Source organism: Dicentrarchus labrax, unplaced genomic scaffold (assembly GCF_905237075.1).
Source record: "Dicentrarchus labrax unplaced genomic scaffold, dlabrax2021, whole genome shotgun sequence".
Taxonomy (NCBI): domain Eukaryota; kingdom Metazoa; phylum Chordata; class Actinopteri; family Moronidae; genus Dicentrarchus; species Dicentrarchus labrax.
The window spans coordinates 16,833,754-16,850,156 of NW_026136724.1; the positions used below are offsets into that span (position 1 = coordinate 16,833,754).

Sequence of the window (16,403 nt, forward strand, 5' to 3'; positions counted from 1 at the left end):
TGAAAAAGGTTTTATACCTATATATTCTAAATTACAAATATTTTATTATGTTTTTTTAATTCTTAGAATAAAAATTTGTAGAATGAGTGCGTGCAGCCTTGAGGCTTTGTTCATAATTTTAAAGTAAAATTGTCCGCAAATGAGAGAAATGACTCTCTTCAATTTCAGTCTCTAACACTGTGCTATTGCAATAAGTGAACATGCTTTTGTTTCGGCATCCTGATCAAAGAAAATTAAGATGCATAGGTACTGTAAAGGCAACATCATTATAACATATTTTTGTCTTTTGAGATGATCAGATTAGGCAATCATATGTCAAGAATCTATGACTCTGACTACATGTTGCAACCCGAAATATAGCTTGCCATCTTTCACAAGTTGAACAAAGGTGAGGCAAGGTGCCAAGAGCCGTATATGTAATCAAGGTTTAATGAAAGAAGGCAATCCTTGGCGTTCATCGTCACTCACTGGTGAAGGTGAGCTCTGTCTTTTTCTTTAATCCTTACCAAGTTAGTCAAGGAGGATGAGTCTGTGGATTCTCTGATTCTGTAAATATCCCTGCAGAGGGAAATTTTGCACCTACGGGTGTCTTTCATGGTCACACCACATGGGTTAAAATGAACAATTCTGCCCTACACAACATGAATGCAGTAACTACATGCTTGGTAAAAACTGAACTGAGACTGTAGTCTGACATTTTAACATCTGTGTTATGATATAGGAATGATCATGCTATAAAATTATGACAAGTACACAGCTAAAGCAGGAGAGCTACATCATGTAAAAACCAGCTTGTGAGATAGTTACGGCTAGTCTCAAGCTACATTTACTTATTGACCCCCCCCCAGCTGTTATACATAATATATGTATACACATTTGGATTAACTTACATCTTCGTAATTCAGTTTTTATTCCACATAACTAAATGAGGCAGTCGCTAAATCAAATTATGGTGGAGAAAAAAACAGAGCTAAATTCCTGCTAAAGCTAATTATCTTAACATAATATCAGTAACTGCCATCTCAGCTTTTGACCCTAGTGGAACTCTTGTGATTTGGTGTGGTTAAGATACCAATAAACCTATGAACCATATATTTATAACATATTTAAATGTATTAAATTGTGGATTATTTTTTATATTGATTTCAATACAAATATCAATAGAATGGACAGACAAATACCTAGCAAAACAAAGATACATTTAATCCTGTCTGTCTTTGTAGGGCAGTAATCTCACAACACTTATTTTTAATCCAGACACACAACCAGGCCTTTTAAATTTGGCATAACATAGATTTTCCCTTATCCATGATTGTTCAATAAGAAGTGTACATGCAACTGTTTTTACTTTACACTTGTAAACAAGTAAAATGTAAGTGTTTTATCTCATGGGAGGAAGCAGTAAATTGCAGAGCAGAAACTAGACAGCATGGGGTCTGTGGTGGCTCCCTATGCTTCATTTCATATGAAGTCCACATTCCCTCAGAATAATGGGTATTATCATTTATACCAGCTGTGAGTACATGCAAATTCTAGAGTCAAGAAAAGTATCTGCACCACCTAACACTAATATCTGATAAGGGATTTACACGTCCAGTTCAGTTTATACACGTTACTCCTAATCCTCAAATTGGATTATGGTGATCAAGAGAAATATAAATGTACCTTTCAGTGATCCTAAAACCAATGCCATGTCCAACAAAATTAATGTCAGTTTGTGCAAGAAGGATGTCAAATTTACAAAAGAAATGGCACTAACAAAATGTTGAGAGAGAGCAAATAACTTCCACCACTGTCTGCTTAACCTGTATTTCTGTGCTATTCTTTGTAAAAATATTCCCTGCTGCTTGACTTCTTGTAAAAGAAATATATAATTTTAGTAAGTCTCCCCTAAAATCATCCATTGTGAATGTAATTACAGTCCTAGCAGAGAATACCGTGCTACTTCACCTCTATCTTTTACATTGCAGTGAAAAGAAACCACTGAAGTCTCAAACAAAGCTGCCATGTGATTCTGTCAATTCCACCTTTTCACTGGAGCTTTCAAATGCAGTCCCAAGACATGTATGATTAAAAACCCCCATGGCATTGCATGAAAGGTCCAGTCAGTTGCCATCAAGATTATTGTTAAATCAAAGTGCAGTGGAATTTCATCTAATCTCCCTGTGAGGCTTTCGTTGGAGCTTCTGATGTGCCTGTAATGTGCACAGTTAACCTTTATATGATCCTCACCAACTGTTTATTCGATTCTTATCCATTTTTTAAAGCCTTGCCTTGAACTTTTAGCCCAAATCTTTTTTCCATCCTTGTAAAGTTCTAAGCCCAACCAAGAAAGTGATTTCTACTGAAGAGAAGATGAACAGTGTAAAATGCATGGATTTGAAAAGCTGATAGAAGGAGTTTCTATAAAATGCAGGTGGTTGTTTTGTCAAAGGCGCAAAAACTAAATTGGACTGCTTATCAGTTATGCTTGGTGAAAAGTTAAATAAACAGATAGACATCTGAAGATTGATTTTTTTTCTGGTCCATTTTAAATCTCTGCATTTATATTTTTTTATTTATTAAACGTATGTGTCAGGGAACATGTACACAAAACATGAATCTCAAGCAAATGCTTTTCCATCAGCGCGGTTTGATTTCCTCAACACCCAGAAGGTACAACAAACAAATTCATGTTATTTGCTATTGTTGTTCTGCATGTTCAGCCTAACACAATGAACACACATTTGTTCAACTCAAAAGGAGCAACAATTGTAAAAACCTATTGTGATGTTGTTGGCGGCAACATCAAAGAGACTCCTCAGTGATTCTCTTGTTAGAGTAAACGTCTGGTTGCAGCCTGGTGAAAAAACACCACCAGCTCCAAGTGCAGTGAAGCCTCAAACTCATTAAAATATAATTATATTCCGATGATATCTGGACAGAGATCACGCTGTGTCATTCAGAGAAATTAAAAAAAACATGCAATAATAATAATAATAAGTCATGAGAACACATTAAGAAATATGATAATCAGTGGATGAAAATGTATTTGCATTCTTTACTAAAAGCAGCGATACCACAATGCATAAACACAGGGCTTGTCTCACCTATCTTGACTTTGAACCACCATGACAACTAGGTGGAATCTGTGAGTGTAGCTGAAGTGACAAGTTTGTCCATTTAATGTTATGTCTCACACCCTGAAGGTACCAACAGTTTTTGGCTGATATGTCATTTATAATTTATTGCAGGACTTGAGTAAATATACTACATATTACAGATTTAACAAGATGATTGGCACAGATGACTTGTTATTGAATCAAGACAGACATTGTGATGGAAAAATCCTTTGTGCACTCACTGCCAAAAAAATCCTTTGGTAGTTTCCCTAATTAGCACCGTTAGCTCTGAGTGGCACCAGAGTTAGGACGTACTGCAAAGGGAGAGGACTGGAGCACGGCAGACGGCAGTGCAAATAGCTAAGTAAACTCTCCGCTCTAATAACGGGATCCTTCTGCCCTGAGGTTAAACAGATCCGCTAATCACTCCCTTTGTTTGGTTTGGGCTTTGCATTCATCTAGGCGGCACATGGCGCGATGGACCTCTGCATTTGCAGTTCGGCTGTTTCTGTGTCCCTCAAGCTTAACCGTTTGGCAGATGTAGAGACATCGAACCACTGATAATAAGAGTGATGTCTACATTAGTCCACATACAGACTTAATAAATGCTGGCACTTGTCCATGCATGTTTAGTGATGTGTTATCTGGATTTCTCGATCGACCCGAGCAGGCAGTTAAACAGAAAACGTTTACCAGCAGACCATGCACATAGATCCATCATGTACAGTATATTGGAAGCATATTCCCAGATATTCTAAAGAGTCGGTGGAAGATTGATGTGTCAGCCTATAAATGGGCTGACAGCCAGCCTTTCAGACAGTTACATAATCAAGGCTTTTTATCCAGACTCATGCCCCCCTGCTGGGATGTTGGCTGAGAACAGATAATGAAGAGCCAGTGTAGATGTCCACTGAGATCTATGACCAGGTTCAGACGTGGAGAAGCAACCCCTCCCTCCTCCCCATCATAATGCTGATGCTGCAATAAAGCAGCAGCCCACACTCGAAGGAGGGCCCTGGCAGCTGCAGTCAGGGGGCACAAAGTACTAGGAAATTGCATTACAGACGTTCCCTTCGGAGTATTTAAAAATGGAAACACTGGAAGACTTGTTTTATTGCTTATGCTTTCGATGAGGTTTCTCCAAAGCGCTTCCGACAGTTCATAGCAGTGTGAACATGTTTTTGTAATAAGACAGTTAAAACGGCACTCGTAGGGGGACCTTGTGCAGATGCAGAAGTCATCAGACATAAAACAGCAATTTCAGAGGGGTATTCTGAGGTGAAGTTGCGATAAGTGAAAATGTGATATGAATGGTTTCATCTCTGTGGATATCAAATGTAGCCTGGCGAGCACCTTTTCTCATTTTCCTTAACCTGCATGCTACATCTTTCTTCTGTGTGCAGTCCTACTTAATAGAATTTGACTATATTGCTATGCAGAGGTAACCCACAGTGAACCACATTTATAATAAGAGCAAGACCATTTGCAGAACCTTAGAATGGTTGAAGCTTCATTCTGTGAGTCCGCTATTACAATGTGCCATATGTTAGGTTCAAAATGTGAGTACTGTTGATGGTCCTCTTTGACAGGACACAAATTGAGTTGCATTTAGGCTGCAAAGAACCATTATTTTTATTCTTGGAACAGAAAATCTTAAAAAACCATCAAAAGAATATAAATAAATAAAAAAATCAATGGACTTCTCTTTAGATAAGTCTTCAGACATTATTCCACTAGTCAACAATTGTAGGCATAGACAATGAAGAAGAAAACACAGGACAATCTAAAATGGACAATGTAAAATATTCAAACAACTGGGTTTGCCAATGAGAGAGAGATGAGGAAGACTGAATGTTTACATAATTTTGTTGACAAGAAATCTCACCTTTAAACAGAAGAATGTTTTGTAGTCTGTTTGATATAATCAGCAGGTTTGTCAGTCCATCCACTTGAGCTACAGTGGTTGCTGGTTATTCTCCACCTCCATTCCATTCTCCATACTGTTGCTAAAACTGTCTCCAGTTACAGAGCAGCTTTTAAAATGTCTCTTCAGATGCATATTGGTTGCTACAATCCTTATTACTCACCGAAGCAGATGAACAATCGATTTAAAGATCTCTCACCTAGTGTATTTTACAACCTTCTTCCCCCACAGGTTGCCAGTCTGAACATTGATTGAAATTGAGTGTCAGGAATCCAAAACAGACACCAGCCGCTGTCAAAAAATAAACAAATAAAGAAGAAAACTGTAATCATTGAGGAATAGACTAACGACCACTATTTCACTATTTTGGATGAACACTGCAAAAATCTGGGAGATACGTTTCAAGATAGACCACCCTGGTGTGTACTAACACATATCTATAAAATTAGTTTTCAGTTGTGTAATCAGATGTAAATGTGATTTGGTTGGCAGCCCAGCCAGCTCGCAGGCTTCAAATTTAATATGTATCTTGAAGGTACCTGATTACGGGTGTGAAAACAGGGGGATGAAGAACAAAATCTGATTGTCCACGCAATAATGGGGATAAATTAGTTCAGTTCGGAGATCCCAGACATAGAATATAAACTATGATATTTGTGTAGTTAAAAGAAATCGCACTGAAACAGTAGTAAGTCACATTCCTATATATTTACAGGGCTTAGATGGATTTTATGGTCCACGAGCAGTTCAGCAAGCATGTTCTCTACCAAACATTTGCTGCTCCTCAGTGATGACAGTCTGCTGTGCAGGTCAGTCACTTTATTTAATAAGAGTCCCCCCCTCCCCAGAGGCTGAGGTAATTCTTGGGAGATTAAGGTGATAGAGTGTGGATAAAAACAGCTGCCTGGGTCAGGCTGAGCCCAGGGAGAACATATACTGTTTCTTTATAACCTTGATGGACGTTTTCATTGTCACACACATACAGTGAGTTCACTGCTTGGAGCAGCAAAGAAACTCATCTCAGGCCATGGCACCCTAAAGCCAATCATGGTGCAGTAGATCTCATCTGTACATGCCTTACTGCGCATTTATTCAGAATTCTCAGATTTGCTCATGGGGGAATTAACTGCCCGCTGGCGTGGGAGATTGCAATCCACGTCCAAGGCTGCCTATTAGATATTTTAAACTCTTATCATCATCTGACAATTTTATGAATAATTTTCATCATCTTATAATGCGGCAGAATTGCTAGGAGCCTTCAAATCCTCTTCCAACATGATTAGGGAACATTGAAGTACACTTATGTTTATGCAGTGTCTGATCAGACTAACGGCTTTTCCTATTAGCATAATAAATGAATTAGAGCACCAGAGACAAAGATCATTAGGCAGATTTTCACCATGGGGAAATCATTTGGACAATGTATTGTCTAACAATGTGAGACAACAGTAATGCGTCACACAGCCGCAACCTGTATCATCCCCCAGCTTTCCCCAAATCCTTCACTCACTAAGGCTCTGCTGGTGTTTGCATTCTGCCCAAACAACCTTCATTTCTTCAAGGCAGCTGTTTCGTTTCAAATGCGCGAGCTCTGTGATTTCTCTGCTGGCTCGTGTTCTGTGATTAGTCATAACAGTGAATGGCATGCTGCAGACAGTAATGGCTAATGTGTCTGTGCCGTGACATGCCATAAACACAAGTTGTTATCATGAAACTGCATCTCTTCACCAGACTGACTTAGTGTACTAAACACTGTAGCCTCAGGGTTTATCCCTTTATCAGCAGTTCCCGTCTTTCCTTCAACTTCTTCAGCTCAAGTCTGCCTGCAGTTCAAAAGCAGGTGTGACATTGTTTCGTTCTTGCTCTTCATATGCTAAAGACATAAACAGCGGCTTGTTAAGAGTTGTTTTTAATAAGCATGCAAGGCTTAGGTAAATAGATTTCTAAACTGCTGTGGTTCCTGCAAGGTGCTCTGGTTGAAATTTGCATTTAAACATGAGGTGTTCCTGTTAGTGGCTCATCTGGAAATATGAGTGAGAGTGCTGCAGCACTCTGGGATAATGGTCTCACAGGGCTGTGGCTTCGAATAACAGAGAGCACATATAGTGAACTTAGGCTACAGTCATTTACATTGGAGGCGGTCAGAGCCATCATCATTTTCTTTGATTGTCGTGCAGGGTGTGTACATTATGTATATTGGGGGTTTCAAGTCTGTAGGGATTGAGGACTCTAAAATGTACGTAGTGTGAAACTTAAATCCAAGGCCAGCTCTGTGTAGCTGTTCTACCCTTTAAAACTGCATGACTGGCTTCTGAACATAGATGGCCAGTCCAGAATCCCTAAGGAAACACAGAGATATTGGATGATTCTGCCTTGCACAATTTATGCTACAGCCAAAATCAACATTATTCAGTGACAATGCAGGAAATGATGTGCTCTTAAAAGGACACAGTGAAATTAAATATACATTTTCCAATCTATACATATACATTTAGTACATTTATTCTAATCCTGTTACATGCTAAATATGTGTCAGAAATTATGTTTGGGTATTTTTACATCAAAATCATTTTTTTTTTTTGCTGTAAAATGTTAAAATATTTTTGAAGACTCACTTTGAACTTGGGGCGGTTTTATACATTAATTCAATCGACCATTAGCTAATGAGAGCTAGAAGACCAAGACCACTCTCATGTCTTTCTGTTACAGCGTGGAGATGGTTAGCTTAGCTTATTGTAAAGAGTGCAAAACCCCTTGTAAAACCATAACGTGTTGTCTATACAGTCAGCTTTGTATGGATAAATGTCAGAGATATAATGTGGAAATGAGTGAAGGAGCATTCTCCGACCTTAACCTCACTGTGGTTGCTTTGCACAGATATTTTTGAATATTATGAGCCGTGGCATTGAATATGTAAAAGTGTCATCACTGAACATAATCAGGGATTTTGAACAGCATGCAATAAATGCGTTGGCAAAAGGTTTTGGGTTGACTTGAAGGAAGCACATTACTTGCCCATTGCTCATCCTCATTTACATTTCTTCTTTTTTAACAGTGGCCATGAATATTAACCATGAAGCTGGAGCCAGACACACCCATTGCTTCTTTCTGTCTAAAAAAGCCTCGCTGGTGCTACATTGAACACAAACACCCTGAATATGCTATCCAAGTGCGAGAAAGCCCAACGGACTGCTTAACACCCGCTGTAAGTATTACACACTCCAACTCTGGAGTGATAGCTTTTGAGTGTTTACTCACACCAAGTCAAACCCCCAAAGAGATAACCTATTACTACAGCTACATTTTCTGAATTACTGGTAGTCATTTTTCCAAATGATGCCCCCTATGTTCAAATAGCGTAGTAAGGTTATTGCACCCACAGTGTCTTTCATTTTATTTGAAAAAAGTTATGTTTATCTTGATATATGATTTGACTTTGCTGTGGGTCAGTGCTCTCAATGAATTTCAAGTTACCCTGAAATCTTGTCAGACTGCAATTTATGCACACATAAATGACATATTTACATATTGCATACCTCCCCTGAAGCCGAATCACTTCACCGAACCTGGCAGGTAGCATTAATTATCCTAAATGTATTCATCATACATATGAAAAAATGTGGTCATTATGCACACAGGCAAAGAGATATGTACAATTATCTGCACTGAAGCTTTATGCTTATGGTTGTATAACTGGATCATTATTACATTACATGTTTTCTAACTCGTTTTTACTTCCATGGTGTTACGAGAGTACATCAATAGATACAAAAAAACTCTTGTGTGAATCCTCACAGACTGTATGTATTGTGCTACAAAACTTGAACATAGAAACAGTGTAGTGTTCATAGAGTCAGGAGGACTTCTCAGGTAAGTCATTTATGGTCAAGCATATTAAATTGCTCCAAAGCTCTGAGAACAGGTCGATCAGTCAGGCAGTTGGTTGGTCAGTCCGCCACTGTAGTCCAGACTGAAATAACCACTGAATGGATTTCCATAAAATTTGGTACAGATTAACATGTTCCTCAGAGGATGAATCCTATTTTTACAAACATACATGTTCCCTCAGGATGAATTATAAAAACTTTGATCCCCTGACTCTAGCAGCATCATCAGGCCAACATTTGAGTTTGTCCAATACTCTGTTTTATGAACAAACTAGCAAAACTAATGACATTCCCATCAGTCTAAATTGGAATTCTGTTTTTTGCTAATTAGTAAATGTAAGCATGCTAACATGGCAGCGAACATGGTTCATGTTATAGCTGCTTAACATTATGATGTTATCATAGCGTTAGCATTGACTTTAACAGTTTAAGCTCAAAAGTACCACTGTGCCTAAGTCAAACCTTACAGAGCTGCTAACATGGCTGTAGACCTAATCTTGTAAAAAAAAAAATCTAAACTTTATATCAGTTAAAATAGTGTGAAGAATTTTGCTGATTCAAATCAATTCACTACAAGGTTCATAGTGGGATATTTTTAAACCAAATGATTACACCAGTAAACACATTAGTGAGCCATCTCATGTCTTGTACTGTGTCTGTGATGTTCAGTTTAATAGCTCATAAAACACCCATTTGCAACACTGCAATTACATAATGATTGTTTCTTTGGACTTCTTGCACTCTGTCAATTGTATCGTGGCTCAATTGACAATGACTTTCTGTCACCAAAGATTCCAATGCAAAAAGCTACTGATTTGGTTAGTGACACTGTTGATTGAGCACAATGCTTTAACGTTGGGTGGTGGCTCCAAAACTTGCTCCATCAGCCTCAAAACATTTTTACAAATTTGTGGTTCATCTTCAGAAGTTTCAAAAGCCCTCAGATCAGGTGTCTCTCTGCCAACCCAGACAATCTCTGCACTCAAAAAGGATGCCATGTATAGCAATGTGCGAGCACTTGATATCAACAACCTCACTTCTCTCTGTGTGAGTGTGTGCGGACATTATCAGCAGACATGGCATCTGCACGTACACACACACTCAAACCACTGTTTGATGCTGTTCCACCAACAACACTGTCAAGAGCTCTCCCTTTTCATCATAGCGATGCTGTCCAAAACCATATCTCAAATGGAGTTGCGGCTCTTTCATTTCACTGAGATTGAGATTGTGTGTACATGTGTGTGTGTGCGCATTTGTTGTCTAACTGCATATCTGTGTCTGTCATTTGAGACTTTGTTTCTTTGTGTACGTGTTCTTGTGTCTAAGTGACTGTATATTCATCTTTCTACTTTTTTCCCATTGCATGTTTGTGTGCACAACACCCCCAAAGGACTGTTAGGTCAGTTCCGTGTCAGGCCAGCCAAATCGCTGGCACAGATTAACAGGAGAGGGCAGCGCCAGCCTTTGAGGGCAAGAGTAGTGGGAGCAGTCGCACCAATTAGGAGCCGGCAGCCCGACCACCCAGCCCTACACTCACCCTGGCTGGCTCGAGATAACAGAGCCGACACACATGCTGAGACAGATAGGCACGCACGGGGATGCGCTCGCTGCATACCCACTCCTAACTTGGTAGCTAATACATATGCAACACCGTACCAAACATCATCCATTAGCTGCAACAGGGGCCTGAGTGTGCTGCTAGAAGTGTCAAATATGCATGAGGGAGTGGAGGTCTGTGTCTCATAATCCTCTAGGCAATTAATACAATCGTTTCCAGGGCCAAGCACCTAGATGCACATATCAAACCTCTCCCTGGGCTTGCTGAATTTTTTAGGCAGACTAATTTACAGGTACGTTGGCCAGAGGCTTGCTTTTATGGATTGGAGCCGTCTGGAAACCGACGGCAGGCCATACATTGAGAATTGTCCACAGTGATGTATGAGGCTGTGGGGACAACATATTCACAGTGGAAAACACTGCTGGAAAAGCTGTGTTTAAAAGATAAAAAAGCCGTCTGTTCTGCTAATTGTATTGTAGCACTAATTGAGCAGTGATGTGGCGTTTGATTTGCTAAGCTGAGTTAATATACGCTTCTGTCCAGCAAGTGAGTTTTTGTTTTCACAGAAATTACTTTGTGTTTGAGACTTGAATCATTTAACATTTACACCACACAAGTGTGGTATTTGTAGTATGTACTGCCATAAAGAATTGCGTTTTTTCTTAATATTTCCAACAGTTTTCATTGCATTACTGTTCCTGCAGAGTGCGTCGTTGTCTTCAGTATATTGTAAAGCATTTAATTCAGCCTCGCTTTTTGTTGTTGCTTCTGCAGATGTTTTTAGCCTCCAGTCAGATATTGATTGAAATGTTCAGCCTAGTGTGAGGAGGGGGGGCTGGTATTCAGAGGCATTCGGGTGGTTGGTGGGGAAGCAGTATTGATTGCACTTAAAGTGACAAGATTGAGGAGGCCCACTTTGACACGTTATCCCTATTGCCGCCAACAGACAAAGTGCGGGCCAGAGGAGCAGTGCGGATTGATTTCTGTGATCATGAATGGCCTGAGACCTATGAATCAGTCGTCCAAGGTATGCTGCTTGAAAATAAGTCAACAATTTTTCATAGCGTTGTGGTAATGTAAGGACTGACAGCCTGTTTGATTTAAGAGGACAAGTAAATACTATGGTAATGAATAGGCCTCATACACATTCTGACAAGCTGAAAAGTCCTCACAGCTCTGGCAATAACCCAGTGTGTAAAGCACATAGACTGGTAGTATATTTGAGAAGGCAGGTATTGCGGGCATCTATGGGATTTTGTTGTGCATAATTCACTGGCGAGGCATGAAGCTGATATAGCCTCTCCCCCTGTTATGACCATCCATCAGGTAAAATTGCTTTCTTCTAACATTAGGTTGTCAACGAGAAATAACAAATGTAGCCATGCAGAGCAACACATGATTACAGGGTAATAATGCCCTGAGGTCAGAGGAATGTGACCTCATTCAGAGCGGCTTGTTGAAGGGAGCAAGTGAAGTACTGGTCATGTCAGATGACGAGTCAGCGGGGAGCGGCTCATCTTCATCTCAGGTTCCACGCATTTCCGTGATGTCTGTTTTTCAATTATTGCAATTCTTAAATGAAACACAAGATTAGCTGGGAAGCAGGGAGGAGGGTTCAAAAGCATGTCAGGAGTGTGATTGAAAGAGTTTACATCACCCTTGTTTCTGGTGGGCTCTTTGACCAATGCTCAAAAACTTCTCTCGCCAATGGTGGAGGGCTATTTCAAGCCTCACATTTGCTCTGATTGATATTGTGTAAATCCATCACTATAATCTTCCAGGAAATTGCACAGGCGTTTCCAGAGGTCTAATCGAGATATGGGTGCACTCACAGACTGAGTAGGAGTGAGAATGAGGAGGGAAATTAAGGAGAGGCAAGACAGATGGAGGAAAGACCTGCACGACTCAAGATGGATATTTTAAAATCTGAAAAATATATGTAGAGACGGTTGGCTAGAGCATTGTGTGTTTTAGGGAAGGGAAAGCACACAATTAATAAGTGAGCAACAAGATAGAGTAGCTGAATGGAGGGAAGAGAAAAATGTTTGTCATGCTTCCGTGATCTTAGTTTCTTCCATCCCAGTGTTCCCCTTCCTCTGTGTCGCCTGCAGGTCTCTGGTATGTGCTGCATAGCCAATTACCCATGAAAATGAGAGGGAGAAAGCCGGTTGCAAGTGATTAACACACACTAAACAACAAGCACCTACTGGACTCTTAAGCAGACATGTTGATGCACATGGAAAGAAAAATGTTCAGTATATAGTAAAATAACTTGTATGACGAAATGTAATGCTATAATCTGTCTTAGGACTCTATTTTTATGTATTAGAGAATTGAAGCACCACATTTTAGCCCTCACTTAATGTTGTGTTAAAAGACCAGTGTGTAAGATTTAGTGGCATCTAGCTGTGAGATTGTAGATTGCAGCCATCTGAAACCCCTTGCTTCAATGGTGTAGCAGAAACTATGGTGAACCTTGGGGGAAAAGGCAAAAGGCCCTATCTCGAGCTCCTTCTCATAAAAAAGGCTCATTCTAAGGTTTTCAGGTGATTTTACACGAAAACATGAAACAATGAAAACATACCAATGTATATTACATTCAATTTTGGCCAATAGATCTCCCTAAATCTTGCACACTGAACCTTTTAGTCAGAGAATACAAGGGCAAAATTAAACTGGGGAACAGGTTTATTGGTTGGATTGTTTTTCCCTTTACTCAACATACAGTGAGTGTTATAATAGGAGGTTCGGCACAAGCAAACACAGCATGGCATATCGCTACACCAAGTGTTTGCGCATGTGAATGGGGGGATGGGGGGTGTTAACTGAACTGTGAGTTCTAGATGGTATTGTTCTTCGCAGGGAAGGACTCAAAGGACATTTTAATGAATGGAGCTTGGGGAATGCAGGGGCATTGGCTGTCATAGCAGAAGGAGGGATATACTGTGTTTCTGAGGTAGACACTGAATTATTGAATAGATCTGTGCACTAATAATACACCTGACACTATTTCAGTGTGGTTGATTACAGTTCTTTTGGTTTCCAGTCAGCTTGATGAAAAAATACAACACGTTTCATGCTCTTTGCATAAAAAAAATTCCTTCACCCTGAAGACCATAGCTCAGCTTATGTCCACTGTTGCCAGTGAGACTGAAACAAGAGGCTGAGAGGCACGTTCCTACTTGATAAGTTAGATGTGACAGCCGAGGGTAGCTTTTTATGTATGTGGTTGTGAAAAAATAATGCAATGATGTGCAAATGCAACATTTTTGCTCCGTTTAAAAATTCCATCTTTGATACATTTTTATTTGTTACCTAAATTTTTTTTCTCAGCTCCTAATCAAAACACAGGAGGCAATAACGAATTTATGTGCATACATGCATCTTTAATATCAAGAGTATGAGTTTCTCTGAGATGGTAATATATTTTAATCATCTAAGGATTTCAGTGATTCAAATGAGCAGGTTTTCCAGCCGGGTGGGATTAGTGACGCTCGGCTAAATGTGTGTAGAGTAGCTAAACTGTATGTAGGATCGTGTCTTCGTCTGTGCAAAGGCTTGTATACTAGTGTATGTTGTGTGTGTAACCACCTGCATGTAATGAGCTTCTGACCCTGTGTGGATCATTTCCCTTCTTGGCTTTAATTAGGTTGTAAATGTCAACATATGAGCCATTCTCTTCCGCCGTATGAAGCATGTGTGCAGTGTTTGCTTTGCCGGACGAAGGACTGCTGTTCATCTTTTGTCACATGTTGACTCGTTGGACAATCAGAGAATGTGAATGACTCAAAGGCCAAGAATAGCTGCCTGAGGTGTCTCTCACTTCCTGACCTCCATTCTTCCCAATATGCATCACAACAAAGGGGGGAGATACGCGTCCTGGCAACCACCAATTAAGGCCACATATCCTTCACATGAGGGCTATTGCTTAATCAAAGCTGTGAGAATAATGAGCTAAAGTAAACAGTAATTACTGGAACCAGGTCATTGATTACAGTTCTTTCTCTGACTGGCCCTATGGGCTTTCTAGACAGGGAACATCACCAAATATCTGCTTGATAGCAACATGTGACCTTATGGCTTGCAATAAAATCCATTCATCTTCCTGAATTTGCATCAATTATTATTCATAAGCACACATGTTGCCAAATCCAGCTGTATTGAGACATGGAGATTGATGGCAACACCTCCTTACTAAACATACATTTACATTCAATCCATTATTTAGTGTGTGATGATAAACCTATTCATTGTGCCCCTACCAGGACCCTGAATTATGCATGTCATATAGATTTGCCCTCTATATGAAAAAGCAGGGAAAGACATGACTTTGTAAGCTGCCATCCTATTAGGAAAAAACACCATGGATTTGAGAATAGCAGATTAGTGGAAGTAATTCCAATCTGAGACACAATTCAACCACAATCCAAGAGTGAGAGGTCAATAACAGGGGGTTAATCATATAGGTCAACAGCACAGACAGGAAATGTGATCCTTTTGATTGATCTTGATCTTTTTTTAGTAGCATATATCAAAGTAGCATGATGGTTACACTGGCTGCTGGATTGATGTGTATGTGGAAAAAGTCAGATTTTTTTCTATCCATAAACAACAATCAGACCCCTTTCCTTTTCTTATTTGTGTAGGTTCATGAAGTTGAGTCTACCATCAGACAATTGTATCCATTCCCCAGAGTATATTGACAACACCTGAACCACACCTGAGACACAGCCTCGCAAATTTTCCTGTATGCACAGTAGGGGACCCTAACATGGCCTGACAGCTGCTAATATAACTGCACAAGGGAGACACTACAGTCTGAGTCTCTTGATTGCGTTTTGTGGGGGCAGGGTGATGTTAAAGCAACAAGGGAGGGACATTAGCACTATGTCAATCTAAACAGCACTGTTGTTGTTCTGTAATGACCAAAAGGTATTGAATTATCTGTGTACAATGTTTGTATGCAGGGGGGGTTAAGGGCCATTGTAAAGGGTGGCTGGTCATCTGAGCATTAGCAGTGGGAACAAAATAAGGCTGCTCCTTCAGATCATTAACATTTATCATGGCTATTATCATTAGAATAGGTATTCTCATAAAAGCCAGGCATTACCTCACAGTGCACGCACATTATATACTGTTCATAATCTTCCATTACAAGCAATATTGCTTTCCCACCAAGTCAGTGACAGAAAGAATCTCAGGAGCCAAAATTTGCATACATGTTATAGTCAGTGTGTGGGTAATATGAAAAATGCAATTTTCTGCGTGACTTCTTACTCTTCAAGATGGCAGCTGTGTGTGAGATGGTATACTACCTGTATTTGAAACTGCTCCTGACATTTCTCATGATTTTTACTGCTGGTGCAAAAGATTTAAAGTTTGTTATTGAGAAGGGTAGTACCTCGGTAAAAGAAATACTTTGCCATAAAGTTTTGTATCAGTCATCCCTCATAGCCTGCAGTGGTGGACAATAAAGTGCTCTCATCAGTCGTAAAAAAATGGCCAGCAAAAGTGGCAGCTTCAGGGAGAATGAAGATATGTGCAGACTTATTTTTATAACCGCAAAATAATATCAAAGTGTTCCTAAAAAAATGACATCATTTTGATAATTTGCCATGGGGTTATTGTAAGGTATTAGAGAGGTAGAAGTGTTGAAGTTGTGGTGATAGATCAGTGTGTAACCATTATCTTTCCCTAATTTTAATGTGTTTTAGATGCCTAACGCTTGAGTGGCATCAGGAGAGCCAATGCTTAATAAAAGGATTTTAAGTAAGTGCGGTCTTTAGCAGGATTTTACATACAGTACATGGGACATACTAAGTGGGACCTAATTTATAGTTGTGTGTTAAAGGGTTAGTGTAGCTTCGGAGCATACCCATTTAGCACTATAGCCATGTTGTGTGGCTACAGCATGCGAAAACCTCTGGCTG

At 39.7% G+C, this 16,403-nt stretch overlaps 1 protein-coding gene across 4 annotated transcripts in view; it reads left to right on the plus strand.

The window, feature by feature from the left end:
- chrm2a (cholinergic receptor, muscarinic 2a) overlaps window positions 1–16,403 on the plus strand; it is a 66,289-nt gene that overhangs the window by 18,316 nt on the left and 31,570 nt on the right. For 2 of the 4 annotated variants that reach the window (XM_051392401.1, XM_051392402.1), the window contains exon 2: window positions 8,081–8,230. The exons of the other annotated variants lie outside the window; for them this stretch is intronic. The gene's annotated coding sequence lies outside the window, so the exon portion shown is untranslated. The remainder of the gene's footprint in view (window positions 1–8,080; window positions 8,231–16,403) is intronic. 4 annotated transcript variants of the gene reach the window in all.